This window comes from Pan troglodytes, chromosome 1 (assembly GCF_028858775.2).
Source record: "Pan troglodytes isolate AG18354 chromosome 1, NHGRI_mPanTro3-v2.0_pri, whole genome shotgun sequence".
NCBI classification, from domain to species: domain Eukaryota; kingdom Metazoa; phylum Chordata; class Mammalia; order Primates; family Hominidae; genus Pan; species Pan troglodytes.
The window spans coordinates 38,810,429-38,822,979 of NC_072398.2; the positions used below are offsets into that span (position 1 = coordinate 38,810,429).

General features: G+C 43.9%; 1 pseudogene; it reads right to left on the reverse strand.

Moving 5' to 3' along the window:
* Positions 1-11,060: 11,060 nt before the first annotated feature.
* On the reverse strand, positions 11,061-12,311 carry LOC100610191 (ribonuclease H1-like; annotated as a pseudogene).
* Positions 12,312-12,551: the final 240 nt, after the last annotated feature.

A 12,551-nucleotide genomic window follows, 5' to 3' on the forward strand; every position in this document is an offset into this window, starting at 1 on the left:
CTGTTGTCAAACTCCTTGGCTCAAGCAATCCGCCTGACTTAGCCTCCCACAATACTGGGATTACAGATGTGAGTCGCCACACCCGGCTGCATTCAAGTATTAATAAGGCAATATTAACTTTATGTTTTTAGTTTTTATATTTAATAAGAGCAAGTGTTCTACAAAACTTTGATTCTATTGTGTGGGGGCAGAAGGGAGAAGGAATATACTACATTGCTGTGCAAGACACATTTCTTACTAGGAAGTGTGACATAAAAGAAAGCTGAAAACCTCCAGTCAGTGTCTGCACTCCCCAGAAACCAGTCCCTATAGAGTGTAAATTTCAGAAGGGGAAGAATTTGATCTGTCTTGTTCATCACCAGATCTCCAGTAGCACCTAGAACTGTGCCTAGTACATCTTCAATAAATATTAATATTTGCTGGATAAAGAAGGAACTCACCAAATCAAAGGAGAAAATTCAGTTTATAGTTACGTTTTGTTTGCATTCTTGAGACATCTTTCTCCCTTTTATAGATGTGGGTTTTAGAAAAGATAAAGGGAAGTTACCGTGGTCATTTCCTATGAGGATCTGCAGGTTGCTAATAAGAAGGAACGACTCCTAATCCCTTCTGGTTGGAAGAAGATGATCTTGAGTTTTAGGCCGTAGAAAGCCCTAGATGGAGAATGGCTAAGAGCAGCAGGAGGGATGGGTGCAGGTCAAGCTGCAGGCCTGTGCAGCAAGACCATCACTTTTCCAACTTAGTGGAAAGCAGCCTTGCCTTTGAAAGGTTGCTGGACTCTTTCTGAGCTGAGAGAGATGGTCTAGTTTTCATCCCTAATTTTATAGAGGTAGGGCTAGAACAAAGAAACTAACAGACATGAGAAATGGTCTCTGAATGTAAAGGGCAGAGAAACAGTCAAATTTAGGTTAGCCTTAACTTCCTTTTTATAAAATGGGGATACTATTTGTACCATATCATAGGGGTGGTATAAGGATTAACTGAAATAATAAACATGAAATGCTAAGCATCATGCCTGGCCCATAATACATACTGAATCATAATTAGTTACTATTACTATTACCAACAGAATATGTAATGCTTGGTTTTTTATTATTTATTTATTTATTTATTTATTTGAGACTAAGTCTTGCTCCGTTGCCCAGGCTGGAGTGCACTGGTGCAATCTCAGCTCACTGCAACCTCCACCTCCCGGGTTCAAGTGATTCTCATGCCTCAGCCTCCCAAGTAGCCAGGATTACAGGTATCTCCCACCATTCCCGGCTAATTTTTGTATTTTTAGTAGAAATGGGGTTTCACTATGCTGGCCAGGTTGGTCTCCAACTCCTGACTTCAAATGATCCACCTACCTCGGCCTCCCAAAGTGCTGGGATTACAGGTGTATTTGGGAATGTTAACTGAGGTTTTTTTCCCTTGTGCTTCTTTATAACCATTACTCTTTTCTTTATCATTCTGTCATATTCCATACACATTGTTCTCAGACAGAAAGTAGATAAAGCTGAGAAGAAAAAATCTGTTGAATGTCTGAATGGATTTATTTTAAACCCATAGTAGAGACAACAGCTTGAGAGGCAGGACTTTCTTTGATTCTGAAAGCTGTGCATTTTGAGAAAGAACAAAACAAGTGTGTAGCTGCTTCCTAAGTTTTGGTATGGAGCCCAGAGCCCACCCTCTGAACCAAGTAAACCCACTATCAAGGCAATATTTTTTAAACTGTGGGCTGAGACCTCTTGCATCATAAAATTGGTTTATCGGGATAAAACCAGCATTAAAAGAAAGAGAATACAATGGACTAGGAAATCCCAGAGTTTGTTGCCAGGTAATGGCAATGTTGTTTGGTGAAGTTGTTGTTTCATGTGTGATGTGTACGTGTGCTCAGCCGTGATGTAAAATGCATTTTCTATTATAGTCATAGTCAAAGAAATTCGTACATCACCAGAGACTCTCCATAGCAGAGGACACATGTGTCTCTCCTCTCAGAATGTACCAGGGAGAATCATAGTTCCTGGGAGAATTTCCACAACCAGAATGGCATCAGAAGAACAGAGCAGCCATGATCTAGGGTGGCCACACAGAAACCCCTTGCATCTTGGCGAGGCTGGGGAAAAATCTGAAAAGTTTCTATGGCCACCAAAAGGGACTCAGAAGAGGCCCTGGACAAGCCAAAAGGATCCAAAGGAGCTGCAGTATGGACTATAAGGATGTAGGCAAAGGGAGGTGACAGTGGAAACTTGGCCATCAGAAACTAGTGCCGGCTCAGGACAATGAGACCAAGTTGCAAGAGTTACCAATCAGTGGAAACTGTTGTAGACAGAATGTCATGATGGGCCAGACGCTGCTTTTCTCCCCACACTAACATGATGCATGAACCCTGCCCCACAGACACATGTCCCCTGCAGCTACAGAGACTGAAAAAATGTCGGGGAATAAGGGGAGGGAACTTCTGATTCGCTACTCAAAGACTATGTTTTAATTCTGTTTTAAAACAGAATGGGGCTGGGTGTGGTGGCTCACATCTTTAACCCCAGCACTTTGGGAGGCTGAGGTGAGTGGATTGCTAGAGTCCAGGACTTCAAGACCAGCCTGGGCAACATGCCGAAACCCTGTCTCTACTAAAAATACAAAAAATTAGCCAGGTTTTGTGGTGTGCGCCTATAGTCTCAGCTACTCGGGAGGCTTAGGAGGGATAATTGTTTGAGCCCAGGAGGCAGAGGTTACAGTGAGCTGAGATCAAGCCACTGTACTCTAGCATGGGTGACAGAGCAAGAGCCTGTCTCAAAAAAAAAAAAAAAAAAAAAATCAGAATGGGTCTGATGGTACATTTCAAAAACAAGTTAGATGAAAATAAAAATTTAAAATCAAAATAAAAACAGAATGGGCGCCGGGTGCGGTGGCTCACACCTGTAGTCCCCAGCACTTGGGAGGCTGAGGTGGGAGGATTGCTTGAGCCGAGGAGTTTGAGAGCAGTCTGGGCAACAAAGCGAGACTCCTGTCTCTACAAAAAAAATTTAAAAATTATCCAAGTGTGGTGGCATACATCTGTAATCCCAACTACTCGGGAGGCTGAGGCAGGAGGATCCTTTGTGCCCAGGAGGCTACAGTGAGCTATGATTGTGCACTCCCGCCTGGGTGACAGAGCAAGATTCCATCTCTGTAAAACAAAAGATAAAAAACAGAAAGGGCTGGATTTATCTTGAATTAGAAAGACCACAGACATTGGAGGTTGAGTTAATGATTTGAGGTCAGTTCTAGGAAAATTAAGTTACATCTTCGAACACCAGGAGCTGTGACTGTATAAAATATCAAAACTGACATGTTATTATTAATGAAGCCTTTGGATTTGGCAACTAGAAAGTCATGAGCAACCTCCAAAAGGGCAATTTCCGTCATGGTTAGGACAGAAGCCAGATGGGAATGGGGTCAGAACAGAGTGGTCAGAATAAACTGCTCTTTGGAGACACCCGTGAGGAGTGTGGGTGTGGGTGAGTATGGATCGCAGGCTTGAGGGAAAGTTCCGTTTATTTTAAATGGAGAAACCTAATAATTTATAGGCAGACGTTGTAGGCAGATGAGAAAGGCTTACACAGAACTGTCCGTGGAGGAGCCAGTGGACATCGGATACATTACTGCTCGGATGAAAACTGGTCAAATCCTCAAAGGCAAGGTGCTCGCGGGATGGTAGCAGTCACGGTGGTACTGCAGGGTGGTGTATGGAATGAGAAGAAAGGTGTGTGTCTGATCGTGCTGGTCTTTGACTTCCATCTCTTTCTTGGGCTCAGCACCCCGGGACCTGTGAAGGTTGAAGACCCCGTGGAAAGGTTCCAGAGTCCTTAGGAGCTCCTAGGAGCCTCGTTCAATGTTATGGCTCTTCATTTAAACCCCATTGCCCAGTGGCTGTTGAGTTCTGCCTGCCCCTGTTCTCTGATCACTGCTTGGCTGACCCTTTTCTGTGTCCTCCGCAATCACAACAGTTTATCGTTCTCAAGGGACAATTCTGTAAAGGAATTCGAATGGAGGGTTCAAAACTGAGGCAAGGCATGTTTATGAAACAAGTCTCTCAAAGCCTGACGTTTCCCATGGAACAAGGGCTGTCTGTCCCACCCTGGCACTCATTCCTATCCCCCCGCCCCCGCCCTCCGTGTCAAAGGCTTCTCGGAGAAGGAGACCATGACATCACTTCCTTTGGGTGGTGCAGGGTCGTCTGGCCTCACGCCCACTGCCTTTGGCCGCTGACCCCCGAGGAAGTGAGGCAGCGGCCGGAGCCGGGCACGCCCTGAGCTCGCTCTCCTTTTTTCCCTCTGGCTCACCTCTGGGTGCGGTCCCAGATGCCTTGAGAAGTGGGCTGTCTTCAAAGTATCTCAGTGCCTCCCAGTGCCCTCTGTTATTTCCTTTAGAAGCCATGGGGAACTGCAGGGGTGAAGAGACACCACTAGGTGGCTGCACAAGACCTTGTTTGTTTCCATAGGTGCCAGGCTGGTGGCAAAGAGAGATGAGACCCCCCCCCCCGCCACTGTGTGTGTGCGTGTGTGTGTGTGTGTGTGTGTGTTCGCGCGCGCGCACGTGGCGGGGGTGGGGAGGTGCCCAGTGGGGAGAATGGGGAGGCAGAGACAGAAGTTTAAGAAAACCCAATGTTAAAAATGCCTAAATTTACAAAGCAGGTAAGTTGAAGGGCTATCCTTAATGCCCACAGTGGAGGGAGTGCAGAGCTCCTCCTTATAGGAGAATTCTCTTGATATTTTTAGTCCTTTTTAGTTCATCAGTTATTTAGCAGAGAAACTGAAGTGTTAGCCGACTAACGTTTCTGGCTACTGAAAATGAATCAGAAATGAGAAGGTTGCATGAGAGCTGAATTCTTCTAAGAATCTGATTTGCATTCATTTTCATTCATAATCAGAAATTTGACGAGTTCCTACTACCTGCCACACCCTGGGCTAGGTGCTGAGGAGACAGCTGTGAACAACGCTCTGTACCGTCATGGAACCTAAGTAGAAAAATGCATATACACTGTACATAGAAAAAAAAGTGTACAGTTTCTCCAGCTCTGTCATTCTACGATTCCATGACTATACCCTTCCTTTGCACAGCCCTCACATGAAGCATGGGATAGTAAGACTCAGTTAATCCACCAAAATTAGATGCCACACAGATTTTCTGGAGTAGAGTTGCAGTGTGATTTCCGGCATGTGGTCATTTTACCATCAAAAGTTCCATAAGAAGTGATGCCATGGAATTTCCAAGTCTCTCTTCTTTATCTGTTTATTACCTACTTAGGTCATCTGCCAGTGCCAGTACAATCATCTGAGACGGGGGCCGCTCCTGCGGCAGAAAAAGCGGTGGGCAGGCTGAAGACCACAGGCTGAAATATGCAATTGGAAAATAAGAAAGAAAAGTGATCACAAGTCCTGGACACCAAGAAGATTGTGGAAAAACTCATAATATAAAGGTGTGGCATTTCTAAGCACTGCCAAATTTATTTCTCCAGCCAAGTCAAACATGACACAATGGAAGCCAGCTCCCAGATGCCCCACATGAGAAAGCATAGATTATAGATTCAGTGTGGAAATCACATTTGGGTTTGGGAGGTGGCTGGCTTGATCTGCAAGAGGGTGGGGTATGACATGCACCCATGTGTGCACATAAGCACATGTGAGAACTAGGAGAATGGGTGTTCATATGGAATCATGGAACACCAGAGCTGGAACATACTTTCAAACTAATTTAATCCATCCTCTCATTTTATAAATGCAGAAACCAGGCCTGCAAAGGAGAAGGTCTTGCCCTGTATCCCAGAGTCACCATTGACAGAACTAAGACTATATAACTCAATATCTTGATCCCCAGTTCATAATTCCAGTCATTTTATCTCTTCTTAAAGGATTATAGACATGTTTGTTGCCTTTTTCACTTGGATTTACTTGACTTACCTTTACATGTTATGGTGGTTGAATGGTGCCACCATCCCTTTCCCAAAAAAGATATAGAATCTGTGAATATGCCCTTACTTTTACATTTATTTTTAAATGTTATTTATTTATTTATTTATTTGAGACAGGGTCTCACTCTATCACCCAGGCTGGAGTGCAGTGGCACAATCATGGCTCGCTGCAGCCTCAACCTCCTAGGCTCAGGTGATTCTCCCACCACAGCCTCCTGGGTAGCTGGGACTATAGGTGCACGCCACCACACCTGGCTAATTTTTTGTATTTTTTGTAGAGATGGGGTTTCACCATGTTGCCCAGGCTGGTCTCGAATCCCCTTATTTTTAAAAAGGATCTCTGCAGATGTAATTAATTAAGGATCTTGAGATGAGATTATGTTTTATTAGGATCAGCCTATATCCAATGGCAAGTGTCTTGAGAAGAGAAGAAGAGGAGTGAAGAGGAGAGGAAAGGAAAGGAGAGGAAGGGAGGGGAGAAGAGGAGAGGGGAGGGAAAGGGAGGGGAGAAGAGGGGAGGAAGAAGACACATGGAGAAGAAGACAATGTGAAGACAGAGATTGGGGTGATATGTCTACAAACTAAGGAACCCCAAGGATTGCCTGCAGCCACTAGAAGCCAGGAGAGAGGCATGGAACAGCTTTCCCCTCAGTGCCTCCAGAAAGAACAAACTCTGCTAGCACCTTGATTTTGGACGTGTGACTCCAGAACTGTGAGAGAATAAATTTCTGTTGTTTTAAGCTACCAAGTTTTTGGTACTTTGTTACTGCAGCTGTAGGAAACCAATACATTTATATGTCTCAGTTCCTTCAACTGCCTTTGTTCTATTCTTTTGTTACCTTGAAGAGGGAAGCATTCTTTGAGCACAGTAGCACATCATGGTTATGAGATGCTGTTGCTATTGGCAGGCGAAAGATTGCTTAGAGATGGTCCTCTTGGAAAAATCTAAAAATGTTGTACTCTAAGTGCCACTAACTAAAACCAGCCTTGAGAAGTTCTCAAGACAGGCCTTCCAAATGCCCTAAAGCTGTCTTCGTATGACCAAAAGGAGAGCCAATGGGAAAAGAACACAACAGTTTTTCCCCATCCTAGATGTTGAGTGTGGTCATGACTGGCTTTTATTAGAATCATGTTCTCTCTGGTAATATGAGAGGCTGTTGTCAGTATGATTATTTATTTATCATCTAGGTTTTTTGTTTGTTTGTTTGTTTGTTTGTCTGTTTGTTTTTTGAGACAAGATCTCGTTCTGTTGCCCAGGCTGGATTATAGTGGCGCAATCTCGGCTAGCAGAAGCCTTGACCTCTTGGGCTCAAGTAATTCACCCATCTTAGCCTCCTGAGTAGTTGATACTACAGGTGCATGCCATACCTGGCTAATTTTATTATTTTTATAGAGACAGGGTTTGTCCCCAGGTTGCCCAGGCTAGTCTCAAACTCCTGGGTTCAAGCAATCCACCCACCTTGGCCTCCCAAAGTGCTGGGATTACAGGCATTAGCCACCATGCCCAGCCCACCTAGGTCTTTAAATGACTTTGGATGGTGCAGGGGAGTGGGAAGTCACACCTTAAATGAATTTAAAATAGAATTGGAATTATAAGTAATATTATAAGGCAAATCTGTTGCATAATGCATTGTCTTCAAGCATATTTTTCCTTTTCATGTGGTTGTTGGCAAATATCTGCAATGGGAAAGAGGATCTTCCTTTTGGGAGACTTTCTTTTGTGTTTCTCAATGTTGCAGAAATAAACACACAACTTTAATTTGTTCCCCAAAGGAAGAAATAATAAAAACAACCTACTCACAACTAGTCAGAGTTGCTGGAAAAATCAGGAAATAGCTTTTGTGGTTTGTTTGTTTGTTTGTTTGTTTTTCTTCGTAATTTTCCAGGAAAACTATTAAAGACAGTAGCTGCCCTTTGGATAACACATTCATTCCAAGGACCAAAGATATTGGTGCATATGCTGAAGCTGTCTCATGTCCTGAGCAAATCTCTCCATCTAAGCTCATGGCACCTCAGGGCTGGGCTCAGAGCCACGGCATAAAGAAGTCAATGGTGTCAACCTAAGGAAAACAAGGCAGCTGATATCAAACTTGTTTAGAATAATGTCATCTGATGAATTAATTCCACTTTAAGCCCAAATTGAGATTTAAACATGTCAGAGAATAGACCTAAACTGGTGGGTGGACAAGAATAGTCAGTTTGTAGGTTTGCTATATGGAGTAGAAACAGAAGGGAGGAGGTTTAGTGGCCATCGGGTTGGAGGTAAAAATGAAAGGCCAAAGTGGGATTTGTTCCATACCTGGCACCTCAGTTTGGTGTCTGAGCCTGGTAGAAAAGGGGCTGTGAGCTAAAGCTATACTATTGGTCTTTGTGAGGGAGTCAGTGAGGCCTGAGGCAAGAGTATCATTCTTACTTTCCTGAGGGACCCGCATGACACAGGTTGCCAGACAGATGGGCCAGGACATAGTGCTGTTCTGGCCCTCATGGATTAGAAACTTTGGCCTCTGGATTTAGTTGGCTTGGATGTTGAAATTCTGATTGTGGTGGCCAGAAGCTAGGGCAATGGAGAGTCATCTCAAGAGGTTTTGTGGACAGCAAACTTGGATGGGGCTGAGGCCAGAGAAGAGGGATGAGCCTAGAGGAATCTGTGTGTTGACTATAATAACATGGTCACCATTCATAAGGACATGTGAGACATCCTCAATGAAGTCTGGATAGAACTTTGTTGAAACAAATAGAAGGTCCTAGTTGAGCATGTGGTAAGAAGAGTCAATAAAACTTGGGTTATTACTATTTTTTTTAATTTTGTATTTTTTGTAGAGATGAGGTTTTGCCATGTTACCCAGGCTGGTCTCAAACTCCTAGACTCAAGAGATTCACCCACTTCAGCCTCCCAAAGTGCTGGGATTACAGGTGTCCACCACGGTGCCTGGCATGGGTTACTACTACTAAGGTGACCCACTTCGGTACCCAAGAAACACTAAGGTTGAAATTACACCTCATCTAATTGGCCATGTTTTCAAACTGTGCTTCATAGTAGTCTAGGTATACTGAGGAGACCCTTGAGACTGGAGGAGTGGCTCACAGCAGGGTGTGGGCCTTCTACCACTGACTCAACATCAGCCACTATTTCACCTATTTTACCTACAGTAAGAGGAGTTTTGTAACTAACAAAAAGGTCTTCATAGCTTAATGGAGAGGTCTCAAACACCTCTGCTTTAGGGCTCCCTTGACTAAGCCTGGCAACATGTACTGAGTAGATTTTCAGTGAATTACATATTTATTTGTATATACAATCTAGCCAAAAGATGATTTGAAGCAGTAATAAGTTTTTACTAATGGATGAGGCCAGAGTAAGTGATTTATTTCTAAAACCCATTGAAAATAACAAAACAATGAAAATATTAAATGTTTGGGAATACCGTTTTATTCCTTTTGGACACACCAGAAATGAACACAAATCTTAATGTGGGACATTTATAGTGATTCTATCTATTGGAAATAAGAAAAATAGTAGTAAACGATCATATGTACCTCTGTTTTAAGTATATTTCCAAGTTACTATCTGTGAGCTTGTTCAGTAGTTGTTATCTAATTTTCCATAGCAAGAAAAAAATGGCCAACTCATAAGTTGTGTTTCTGTTTGCATTTAGATTAACAGATTATTATTGGTTTTTTAAAAAGGGAGGTTTTGGCCAGGCACGGTGGCTCACGCCTGTAATCCCAGCACTATGGGAGGCTGAGGCGGATGGATCACATGAGGCCAGGAGTTTGCCTGGCCAACATGGTGAAATCCCGCTACTAAAAGTACAAAAATTAGCTGGACGTGGTGGCGCACGTCTATAATCCCAGTTACTCTGGAGGCTGAGGCAGGAGAATCACTTGAACCTGGGAGGCAGAGGTTTCAGTGAGCCAAAATTATGCCACTGCACTCCAGCCTGGGCAACAGAGCAAGACTCCGTCTCAAAAAAAAAAAAAAAAGAAAAGAAAAAGAAAAAGAAAATAATAATAATAAGGGATGTTTTTAAAAATTAAGGTTCCATTAATAAATAAAAATTGTCTGAATGCGGCTAACAGTTTTGAATGCCACTAGCCTTCATAACATACAGATCAATAAGGATTTTCTTCTAGGCAGAAGTCCCAATGAAAATAGCATGTGTGTGGGTGTGTGTCTGTGTCTGTGTCTGTGTCTGTCTTCCTGTGTGTTTTTATTTTATGATAAAAAGGTTTAAAACTAAATAAATGATCATGTCAAACTTTTTTTTAAGTGTGCACAGTTTTCAACAAAAGAGCCAAAGAAATTTTGGAAAGATTTATGTATTCATCTTGGTCTTTACAAGTTGTAACTGTTCCTAGAGAGTGGCCTAGCAGCCAGGGTCGCCTGTGTGCAGGCTTCACCTATTATGTCAGTGCCCAGCAGGCAGGCACGTGAGGCTGAGACCAGCTCACATCCTCTCTGCTGAGCAGCCCGCCCAGGCCCTGGGCTGCATCTGTCTCTAATGTGCCCACAGGCACAAGTGACCTGTAAAAGCAGGAGACTCAAGTCTGTGAACTGGAAGATAAATGTATGCTTTCAGAATATTTCTAGACTTCTGACCTGCATCTTTTAACCAATGTTTTTTTGATTTCTTATCAAAATCAAAGCTGTGGGCCGGGCGCGGTGACTCACACCTATAATCCCAGCACTTTGGGAGGCTGAGGTGGGTGGATCACTTGAGGTCAGGAGTTTGAGACCAGTCTGGCCAACACGGTGAAACCTCATCTCTACTAAAAATACAAAAATTAGTCAGGCGTGGTGGCGCATGGCTGTAGTCCCAGCTACTTGAGAGGCCGAGGTAGGCGGAGGTTGCAGTGAGCTGAGATTGTGCCACCGCATTCCAGCCTGGGCAACAGAGCAAGACTCCATCTCAAAAAAAAAAAAAAAAAAAAAATCAAACCTGTAGCATTTTAAACCAGATTGCAATAAAATAAGCAAGAAAAGTGTCAAACCTAGTAAGCATAATGCTGAAATCTCACATAATTCTTAAATCTCAGAGATGTTCAATTTATTATATATTTAACCACTTTTTATCAAAATGTATCACAGAATGCCACCGTGCCACCGTGATTCAGTGTGAAAGCCACATCTGCCCATCCACTGCAATGGTCCAGCCTGCAGTCTGTTTGTCGTACCAGTAAGCAAAAGTAGCAAAACTGCCACTGGCTCAACTTTTCCCAAGTAATAAAGTCACTTTGCTTAGTCTTCAGAATGTTTAGCTCCTCTTGCTAATCTATCAGCTTCTTCATTGCCAATAAACCCTGGATGACCAGGAACAAGTATCCACTGAATGTCCATGCCTTGACTGAGCTTCTCCAGTGCCACAAAGTCCTTTTTGTTCGTCACCTATTTCCCTGTACTTGTCTTCCACCTGTTCTTCTTCCTACCTTGAACCCAGTTAGTTATACCATTTATAGCAAACATACTATCTGTGTACAGAACCAATTTATTGATGTTTTCAGCCTTTGCTTGTTCAATGGTGTTGCAGGCTGCATGATTTTCTGCTCTTTGGTTTGTCTGTCACCCAGGAAGTCTAATGCCTACATTTAAAGGATGGCCTGGCCCCCAGTAAACATCAGTTCCCACTAGTGCTCTCCTCCACCCATTACTGGAGCAGCAGCCATCAGTGTAGACGACGACAAAGCCTCCGATGTAAGAAAATGTCTCTGCTCACTCGAGGCGCCGGCTCTGTGATTTGCTTCACAGGGTTTGCACAAGACTCTGCACTTTTATCTCCATCTCCATTCAGTGGCTCACAGAGTCCCTTGCTGGCTTTCATTTGTGATTCTTGTACATGTTTATTTTTCTGCCCTTCTGAACCTTCTGGGCTTGCAGATTTCCTGACAAAGGCCCAGGCCTCATTTTCTGTGGCAAACTTCTTAAATCTGGCAGCAGGAAATAGGTCCACCTATGCTCTACATTCATTCCAGGTCAGAAAGACCCCGGTCCTGCAGGCCCTTCCCACAGCATAGACCATCCTGAGGCTGCAGCAATCCCTGTGGCAGCGCACAGCTATCAAGGTGACTCCGTGGGCCAGGGACAGAGGCTGGCACATGGCTCACTCTCACCTCACACCAGTGTGACCCCAACAGTGCCCACTGAAAATAGCTTCAGTAAAAGTACACTCTGAGGCCGGACACGGTGGCTCATGCCTGTAATTCCAGCACTTTAGCGGGTGGAGGCGGGTGGGTCACCTGAGTCCAGGAGTTCGAGACCAGCCTGGGGAACATAGCAAAACCCCATCTCTACTAAAAAGATTACAAAAAATTAGCCGAGCATGATGGCCTGCACCTGTGGAGGCTGAGGTAGGAGAATCACCTGGGCCCGGGAGGGCCCAGATTGTGCCACTGCACTCCAGCCTGGGCGACAGGAGTGAGAACCTATCTTAAAAAAAAAAAAAAAAAGTACACTCTGAGGCATAACTAAAGACTTGGCTAATTATTTTTCTCTATGGTCAGTTGGACCATTTGCAAGAACCAACCCATTTGTGTAGCTGTGTCTGATAAGACCGGCCTGCTCCAGGGCAGAACATTCTTTTGAGGACCAAAGCTAGCCAGATCAATGCATTTGAAAAAGGCC